Below are 11,100 nucleotides of genomic sequence, written 5' to 3' on the forward strand. Positions count from 1 at the left end.
TGTTCTTTAGAGGAAAGTGGTGTCTGACCATCCAAAAGTGGAGTATGACTTTTGGATCAATGAAAAGACCTTGATATTCTGCATATTCCAAAAAGAATCTTAGAAAGAGCCTTCTGAGATACTAGTTGTTCAGAAATCAAAATCCAAGTCAACAGTCGATGCTAAAGTCCTTATTTCTAACTTGGAGCCTAAAAACTCCAAAACTCACTGATTTTGTAGGCTTTTTGTTCTTCGAAACAACATAAAACATGATATATTGATAGTAATTATTCCATGTACATGACTAAGTAGAATGATTTTTTTGCGTGATCTCAACCTAACTCCAAGTTCTTGTTACATTAGATAGGGAAACAATACAAATTATTATATTCGAGGCTATGAAATCCTAACCAGCTACAACTTCCTCGTCTCTAATGTGGCTTACATGACTAATCTCAAGCACGGTCTGATAAGTGTATCCCAACTTACTGATGCAAATCAGATGGCTGAGTTCTATAAGAATCATAGATACATCATAACAGAAGATCAAAAAGAATGTCTCATCGAATCAGATCAAAACAAAAACATGTATCCTCTGGATATTAACATGATTGTTGGGAAGTCTCAACTATGTCTTCTTACTAAATTTGTTCATGATCTGAGTTGGTATTGGCATCGAAGGCTTGCACACTTGAATTCCCAATACATGAATGATATGGTTTCTGGTGAAATGGTATGAGGATTGCCACTCCTTAAATTTGAAAACGATCATATTTGACCTCTTATGAATGTGGGAAGCAATCCAAGAAAGGTCATCATGTTCTGATCAAAAATATATTTTTGAACCACTAGAATTTCTTCATATAGATATGTCTGGCCTGTCTACCATTAAAAGTGTGCATAACAAAAAAAATACATTCTTATGATTGTGCACAACTACAAGAGATTCACATGGGTTTTCTATTTAATATTGAAATTAGAAACTGCTACTGAGCTCATCGATTTCATTAAAGGGATTGATTGTTTGACAAAACTAACCCTCTTAAGAATTCGAAGTTACAACGATCCGAGTTCACTAATATCAAGATTGAAAAGTTTCTAATTGAAAAAGGCATCGAACACAACTTTTCTGCTTCTAACACTGCACACCAAAATGGTGTCATTGAAAGAAAAAACTGAACTCTAGTCGAAGTCGCTCAGTCGATGTTGAACTTCACAAATCTTCCTCTTTATTTTTGCATTGAAGCAATCTCCATGACCTGCTTTACTCAGAATCCTCTTTATCATAGGATGCAGGTCTTTCATCAAAAACAACAGTGATCAACTCATTAAGTATCAACCAAATTCGGTTGAAACCATCTTCTTGGGATACTCTGCTAAATCAAAAGCTTACTAAGTTTAGAATCATCAAACTTGTGTAATTAAAGAAAGCTTTAACATCACTTTTATTGATAAATTTATTTAGAACTCAAAACCAACTCATGTTACAACGTACATCCTAGAGTCCGATGCTCCACCTCCTGGGTCTCCAAATCCTCAAGTTATCTACGAAGTTGACTTTGAAAGTTTGTTTGGACCAATAGAAACAACACTTGTCTCGGAATCTCGATCAAGACTGTCTTTTATTGCAAATCTTCATGTTTCTCAGAACATATTTGGTCTGACCCCAACTTTTCACCATTTGATTCTAAAGTATTCTTATCTCAGGTTGAGTGGGAGAATACATATGCTTCCGTACCTCAAAGGCAAGAAAGCAATACAACAATAAAATCAAATGTTGATGGTTTTTTAGATGCAGCAAATCAATTTTCTGAAATTGAACCAATTCCAAACAACAATGAAGATGATGCCAACTTCTTTGACTTTTCGAACGATGGTAATGTAGATATATCTGGTTCATAAGTTCAGGGGGAACATCATCCTCATATTCAAATCATTCAGATGGAGCCACACAACCCCATTGTTGACCTCAGATGAACTATTGTACAAGAACTTCCTAGATTGCATATCTTGACAAAGGATCATCCTCTAAATCAAGTTACCAAAAATCTAAATGTCAGAGTTCAAACTTGCTTTGTTGCTAGTATTCAAAATGAGTGTTACTTCTCGGTATTCATATTAATGGTTGAACCTAAATCCACCAAAGAAGCCCTAGAACATTCTGAGTGGATTACATCCATGCAAGAAGAATTAGCGGAGTTTGACAGAAATCAAGTGTGGACTCTTGTCCGTCCTCCTCAGGATCAACCAATTATCGGAACTCATTGGGTGTTTGCGAAACAAACTCGAAGACGGACGAGTCATTATCCAGACAAAAAAAGGAAGATTGGTGGCCAAAGTATTCAGACATATATAAGGTATTGATTATGATGAGACTTTTGCACCTACAGCGTGTCTTAAAGCCATCTGAATCTGTCATGTATACTCTACTCAGAAGGATTTCAAGGTTTACCAAGTCTATGTCAAAAGTGTGTTCCTAAATGGTGAAATTGACAGTGAAGTTTACCTTCAATAGCCACTAGCGTTTATATATTTATCCAATTCGAACTACTACAACAAACTCCAAAAACTTGTTTATGGCTTGAAGCAAGCTCATCGCACCTGGTATGAGACAATTACTTGTTTTCTAAAGCGATCTAGTTTTCAAAGAAGAATTCTTGATCCGACCTTGTTCCGAAGATCAAACGGAAAGCATCTCATATTAGTTTAAATATATATCGACGACATCATCTTTGGACAACTAATCTGGCAATGGTTGTTGATTTTGCCAAACTGATGGTTAGCCAATTCTAGATGAGCACAAATTGCGAGTTAAGCTTCTTTCTCAGACTTCAAGTCAAACAAATAAATCAAGGAATCTTCATTCACCAAAAGAGATACATTTTTGAACTTATGAAGAAATATTCAATGGACACATGTGCATCCGCAAATGTTCCAATTGGTTTTGGTCACAAGATATTCTTTGACCTATCTGGTGAAGTCGTTGATTAAAAGAAGTATAGGTGAATAATAGGATCAATGTTATATCTCAATGCAAGTGTCCCTGATATCATGTTCTCGATGTGCCTTTCTGCTAGATTCTAGGTTTAGGTTAATCCAAAGATGTCTCATCTTTTGGCCGTAAAACAAATCTTATGATATCTTAATGGAAAAAGGAACCTTAGAATTTTGTACCCTGCAAATGAAAGCTTCATGTTGCAAGTTTACTTGGATTCTAACTATGGTGGACTTCAACATGATAGGTTAGCACATTTAGTGGTTGTCAATTTATGGGTGGACGATTGGTTAGCTAGTCATCCAAGAAGCAGAACTGCATAGCTCTTTCAACAGTCAAAGCTAATTACATTTATGTTGCAAGTTGAACTTCTCAAGTGTTGTGGATGAAATCTCAGTTGCTAGACTATGGTTTCTTATTTTAACAGATTTCGATCTACTATGATTCCTATAGTATGATTGTGATCTCTCATCATCCGATCCAATACTCCATGACTAAGCATATTTATATTTGGTACCATTTTATTAAAGACCATGTTTTAAAAGGTAACATTAAGCTTATTTTTGATCCATCCGACGATGAGATTGTTGAAGTCTTTACTAAGGCATTAGAGGAAACAAAATTTAATGGATTTCATAACAAAATGGGTAAGATAAAGCCTAGCCCCTTGTTTTTCCAAGAAGTCTATACTCTCTGATGGAAATATAGGAAAGTAAAATAATTTCGAGCTAAACAATTTTCACTTCGGAACTGTGTCTTCTCGGAAATAAAAGGATCACTATATGTTTTTTTGTCTAACCTTTCTTTTATTTCTAAGCTCTTGGGTTGGTGTTCATTATCTTGCAAAGTTACATCCAAATTATCTTTTGTCAAAAATCTTGAGATCTGAATATTCACTTTTCGATCATTTCATAATAAACTTATCTCAGGATTCAAATCTGAATTGGTAATGTAAATTGATTTCATCTCTTTTTTTAGCCCTAATCATTTAGCTCTCGGAATCTCTCAAATATCTTTTGAATGTTTGACTAAGATCTTCCATGTAACTTTTGTTTTTATGTCCATTCGTGAAGTTGTGCCACTTCTTGGATCAATATCAAACATTAGTACTTAATTTTCCAAGTCTCAGAAGTATCTTACGCCAATAAAGTCGAGTCTTATAAAAGAGGCCACTCTACGAGGGAAGTCCCCGGTTCGAGTCTTTCCGAGTTCATCCCAAACAAAGCGAAGCCCTTCTGGTCGGGAAGATGCAGATAAAACGCCAATAGCCGGATGTCCGTTTCTATGGCATAAGCTTTAAAGAAAAGAGCGATCAACGATGATGCTATGAGAACTGATACAGAGCAAGAGAAGCAAAATGTTGTAGTAAATGGCGTGCCCTTACTCTAATTCTAAATAAAGCTCTTTTGCGCTCTTGGTCAGGCCTGTAACAAGTATCTAAAAAATCTTTTCTTTTCGGCCTATGGTTCGGTCAAAGAAATGACTTGAGTGAGTAAGGAAGTAGAACCTTTTTACCCCGGCTATGAGTTATTCCATCTGAGAGTTCCTTTATTCTGAGATCTCTCTTTAATAACAATAAATGTTATTTTAAGGTTATATTTAATTGTGTTTTCCAAAACAACCAAAAATGTTTACCTAATGGTTATTAACCTTTAGTCCAATTAAACAAGATCTGGCATGCATTTCAATAAAATACTAAGTAATTCTCTGATTCTGAATCGACAGTTACCCTTTTTAGCACAAACAAGCCTTTTCACCATGGTTAGTAACTATCAAATAGTGGGTAATTTGTAGAACTATTCCCTTTTATGCAACCCATTTTCGAATCGGGTGTCATTATTGCTTTATCGACCCGATCTGAAACAACCCGCCTATATAAGGATTTTGAATCCTAAACAATTTCCTCTTTACTCTCTCTATCTCTGTCATTACCTAGAACATTTCTTTATGTACTCTGTGTTCAGCGTGTTCTTCTCAAGCAGTCAACAATGGCATAAACAAACAACCAAATCTCCATCAAAGAAGAAATCCTCAAAGGGATTTGCATCGTCTTCTTAAGATGCACCCATATTGAAAGACACTACACAACTTTTTTCACTTGATCCAAATGATTATGATGAATCTTTTCAAGTCATGACTGAGTTTATCCCGCGCCACCCCATTGTAGCTCTACTTACCACAATCCTAAACGCTAACTTCCTACTTTGTCTACTACATAAAGCCTTCAAATACATCAACATTGACAATGATTTTCTAGAATTCATGATCAGTGATGATAGGATTGTCCCTGTAACTTGGGACACCTTTCTCAAAGCTATTGAGGCTTAACAAATCCGAAAGGTTTTCAAGCCATTGAGCCCACTAAAAAAAATTCTAAATTTCTTTTAACCAAATTGGGTTCGAACGGGTTTACAAATCGAAGGAGTTCAAGAAATCATATGTTTCCAAGTTGTGGACAATTTTGATGCATATGGTGATGAAAAGTTTATCCGGAAAACATGGAGGAACTGACTCCATTAGCAAGGATTGGCTCTACTTAGTATACAATATCTACATTGGCGAAACCAATGTTGTCGACCTTCCGGAGGTGTTATGGCCAGACTTTTGGAAATATTCCATCTGTCGGAAACCTAATGAGATCTCGAGTTCGAGATTTTTGGCTCTCACTCTTCAATAGATCTATATCGACCGACATGAACCAATTCCCTTGAAGTCCGATCCACCTAAGGTTCATTTTAATTTTAAAGTGATTCAAACTTATCATCTTCCAAATCAATCTTCTTTTGGTCCTATTTGATGCTTACTTCAACATATGTTTGACTATCTTCCTTTTGACTCTCCATTAAAATCAAAGCATGTTGAGATTTCAGAATTGGTTTTCTCGTTAATACCTACCCAGACCTCAGATGCTCAACCTTAAGAAGGTGAGAAATCATCTAAAAAGGGAGGTTGTATCAAGATGCTATACAAGAAATGAACGGCCTCTCCTCTTGCTAAAGTCAAGGCCAAAAAGAGATCCAAAGCTGGTGAATACTCTCAAAAGGACTCACACATCAGTTTTGGACATGAATATGGGTCTCCGCCTGCGCTTCCCGCCCATTCTTTTGAAGTACCCTCCAGAGTCTCAATACGACTATCACACACTCCTGGTGAATCTACACATAATTTGTTCCCATCCTCTCAAAATGATGGTGCTGGCATTAAACATAGTTCCTTGTAATGCCTGAAACACACACACAAGTCTTTGTTAAACCTCTTCCTTCCACACATGCACGAACTAGGAACCCCGTCATAGTTTCTAAGCTTTTCGAGCCAAGGGTTGTCTATCCGAACTCGAAAGCATCAACCGAACAAATACCTACCATCGGTTAAGGAAGTTCGAGTTCTACTAATATCAATTGGAATGATGTTCTTGACATGGAACACCTCTGGCATCTTGGTCTGATAAGAGATCAAATTGAGTATGTCATTCTCAGAATAAGGCACCGAGCACTCCACAACAAGCTCACAATGATTCATCCCTCAACTTCTAAAATCGATTCTCTTCTTCCTGTTCCCACAAAGCAACCGATCGATGATGTTACCGTGAACACAAATGATCCATTGATCAATGAAGATAAGAAGACTTAGAAAGGAGATGTACGCAATTAAATGCCAATATCAGATGAGCCTCCTCTGAAAGACGATCAAGCTATAGGAGATGTTCCCTTTAGAAATTTGGTCTTGAATGATCATCCTCACTGCGAACATGCCGATGATGACGTACAAATTGAGTTTTCCAACACTCAGGTATTAAGCCTTTTTCCACTCAGATCCAACTTTCAATTTCCTCAAGCCTCCTCCTCCAAACCACATATTCATTTCCAATCATCTTCTAAAGAAATTGATCTTGAAGACAGTGATCTTGAAACAAACAATGGTGGTGATGATACTAAAGGTGTTGGAGAAATAGATCATGATGATATTGAGAAATTTAAAGGACCTAGTTCCGACACAAGATCCTCTAACGAAAAAGTTGGTGATCCTTTTTTCTTTTGGAACTCCGAGACAATTTTGAAAAAAGTTAATTCCAATGTTGACAATATCAATACCAAAGTCATATCATTTAACTCTAAAATCAATATATTGATAAAATTTCTTTCTGAGATCAAGTCTACTACCTATCAGAACTTGATAGAGCCAACCAGTTAGATCAACTCGTCTCTCTTCGATTGAATCATACCTTGGAAGAAGTTGAGCATGTATATAAAGATAAACTCGATCACCACATCTCCACCATCTCTACAATTTCAAAATTCATGACGATATGATTTCTACTACCAATGAACTTATCAAGCAGACTCATGTCTGACATGAAAGACAAATTCAAATATTGGAGAAGGAGATTCGAGAGAAAGATGGGATGAATATGATAATATAGCAAGTTTTAATGAAGGTAATTTGGTTTGCCCAACACTTCACAAACATTCTAAATTACAAGTTTGATGAAGTTCTCTTGGTCATGGAAGAAACTTTTGACAACCATAAAGCCCAAGCTCCAACGGATGATGCATATGAAAAACTCTCCAAACATATCAACCACAGTTTCTAAATGGTCTTTTAAAAATATGAAGATCAACAACATCGAACATTGCTTGAATCGGAAGTCGGGCCTTCCCATGCAAGAGGGGAGAAAAAATGTTTCAATGGAAACCAAGCTCAGAATTTCAACTCTGAGATGAATCAACGGATGAATATGAGCTCATGATGACTAGAGAAAAGAAAGAAAGTGGAGAATATGAAGGAATGAAAGGAGAAAGTGATGATGACAGTGATTTGGTGAAATTTGTGCTTAGCCTACCATCCGTCAGAAAGCAACCTTCAAAAATCATTTCAGATGAACAGAAGTAAAAATGATCATATGTTGTTTGGCCATCAAATCTTGTTAAAGCTTTTAAACGAAGTGAAATGGAAAATTTAAAAACGAAGCTCATTGTCGACGCATTCCGAGCTACTCAATAGAAATCTGTTTCAGTTCCCTCTATTAAAAAGTTTAAATCGACCAGGTTTCCCAATCCGAAAATATGATGATCTTCTAGCACTGGAATTGGTTATACCAACTTCCGACGTATTTGTAACTCCTGCAGCTTAGCCATTCACTCAAGTTAATCCTAGAGAACCTATTAAAGACAAAGACAAGGAAATTTCGCTTGAGCTGATTAGCCCAATGAAGTCGTCGAAAAAGTCAGAGGGATGGCCACAAGATCAGATCAATCAAGCTATCGAAGAAATCCAAGGGCTCCAAGCTCAAAAGGGTTCACATAACCCTTTCTTTAGAATTTATTCTCTCTACCCTGATGGAATCGTGCATGAGCATCATATGGTACCTTGTATGAATTATGACCTTCCAATCTCGATGCCGATCAACTTGATCTACCAAGATCACGATATGCATGGTTCTACATCAAGTTTTCTCTGCTCCATTTAAATGACAATGTTGAAACCATTGTCCGAACAGAAAGAGAAAGGTTGAACACTTTCTATGCCACCAATGCACTTCCAAAAAATCAAGTATGGTCAAAACGAAGGATTACTCAAATTAGTGGTTGTGGAATGAAAGTGTTAAGAAAAATCGAATTGAATTGTCTCCTCCACAACTACTATATCTTTTGGAACTTTCAAAAAAGGCTTACAATTACTAATGTTGATTTCCCAACCATCAATCTGAACGATGTACTCACATTTGCAACTCATCTCAAAGATAAACAGGATAACGAAAAAAAACATTGGAGCCTATGCAGCATTGTGTTTTCTAAAAGACTACATTTCTGAATTTGGACGATCAGATGTTGAATTTTCTCCTCTGTTTAAAACCAACAAACTCCTTGCTCCATTTGATACCTCGTTGGAAGAGATCGACTTGCTAGATGAATGTCCAATCTCCAAACTAGAACTCAGATATATCTACAGGAAGAAGAATTCCAAGAAAAAAGAATTATTTAGAGCTGAGAAAAATCACTCTGTTCATACCAATATGCTTTAGAAGATCATTTTTGAGATAGCCAACTCACAAGGTTACGAGCAAGTAAAGGATCAGTTGATTAAACAACTTTAATGGTGGATTGAAGTAAGAAACTGATTGTAATTCGCCTACCTGTTTGTGTTTGGAGACGAAGTATAAAATCCTATGGATTATTAAGGCTACTTAAGGGGACATTATTAGTTCATGAAAAGTTACCCTAAGTCAATCCGAGCCAAGTCCATTCCGGAGATAGTGTTTATTTCGAGTTGAGAACAGTTTCCGAGAAGAATAGAGTTCAGAGTTCTCGTTGTTTCTAAATTAACAAAAGTACATTTTCTTGTTTACTGTTTATTATTTAGTGTCATACACTTAACAATATCAACAACAAACGGTTATGTCAGGCTGTTGATCTTCAGTCCATGCATACATTACTAGTAATTGTCTTTTTTCACTCCTTTGGCTATAAAAGGAGTGTCAACCATTGTAATCAGCGTGAAATTTGAGAACTACTTCACTTCTATGAAATCAAGATTTATTTAGTCATTCATTTCTCTTTAAGATTCTTCTTGTTTTTATTTACTCTTCAATGTTCATACTTTACTTTATTTGAGAACTTTGTCGAGTTATATTATTCCAGGCTTAACTGGTTTATCTTGACTTAACTGGACTTATATTACAAGCAACCATTGTCATTATTAAACTCAAGATTTGAGTTTTCAAACCTTTTCCGCACAAATCATGAACTCACATTAATAATAAAATCAGAGTAACAAATTCATGGGTGGAACATCTCAAAAACATAAATGTCGATGCGGTGAGATCATTTCAGGATATTCTATTTGCTACTAGAAATACCTGGAACATTTAAACTTCAAACCGTAAGCACAAAGCTTAACGAATTCTCCAAAATACCACATACAATACAATCAATGCACCTAGCCCAACAGTTATGTTCAGTTAAGTCGGCCCAGCTCAAAATACATACAACAAACATGCAAGAGTCACAAAGATAACTACCATAGTCTGACACCTAGTGCCTAACGGTATAGTGAGAAGACTCATCTAAATTAAAAACTATATATAAATACTCTAATTCATGTAGAACTAGCTACACGTACCACCTATAACAATTAGAATTTATACCTCATTGTACATCCTAAAACCTCCAAATTTGACTAAAAGTCAAACTAGTCAAAAGTCAACGGTCAACCCTCACTGACCACCGAGCCACAACCAAGTCCTTGACTGCGTTGTGGTGAGTAAAAGACAAAACAAATGCAAAAACTTTCGTCCACCGTGTCGTGGTAAATGCTCACATTCCAGAAAGCTTTCATACTCCCTTAAGGTCCATAAAAATCAAAACTTTATGGACATGCATGTCTTACACCAATCTAGGTTAAAATTGTAAAAATATGGTCAAAATTTTATGTATGGAATCAAATGGGGTTTAGACTTCATATCCAAATCATAAACAAACACCAAAGGGCCATAAAGATCTAAACTTTATTTTGGAGTTTCCAAAAAATACACTCATAACCCATAAAAAGCGCCAAAACTGCAAATAAATCACCAGATCCATGAAGTAAGCACACAAAGTTAGAGACTTGATGACATACCAACGTCCAGAAGTGTGCAAGAAGGCAAAATCTTCAGACCAATGCATAAAAAAGCTTCAAGGGAGTTGGAACTTCCTTCTAAAGCTTTGTAATCACACAAACACTTCAAAGATGAAGGGAGAACAAGATGCTTGGAGGCTAGGGTTTTATGGAAAGGCTGTAGGTTGATGGTGGAGGAAACGCAAGCCATCACTTCCTTTAAATATTTCACAAGGCGCGAGAACCTGTGTTTTAAACCCAGCTGCCACCGCACTGCCACTTAAATGATGTGGTCGCACCGTGGTAGATATCTATCACCGTGTCGCAGTCGGTCAAACATCCCACAATTCATGACTTTAAAAAAATTAGACTTTGCAAGAGTAGTACTTGAAAACTGATGTTACATAAACGAATGTAAACAAAGTAACATAAATGATCATTAATGAACATACATAAATGAATATCAACAAACATAAATGAATGAATGAGGCCATTATTCGGATTCTTTCATTAAGTAAATGAATAATTTT

This window comes from Lactuca saligna, chromosome 8 (assembly GCF_052625555.1).
Source record: "Lactuca saligna cultivar CGN05327 chromosome 8, ASM5262555v1, whole genome shotgun sequence".
NCBI lineage: Eukaryota > Viridiplantae > Streptophyta > Magnoliopsida > Asterales > Asteraceae > Lactuca > Lactuca saligna.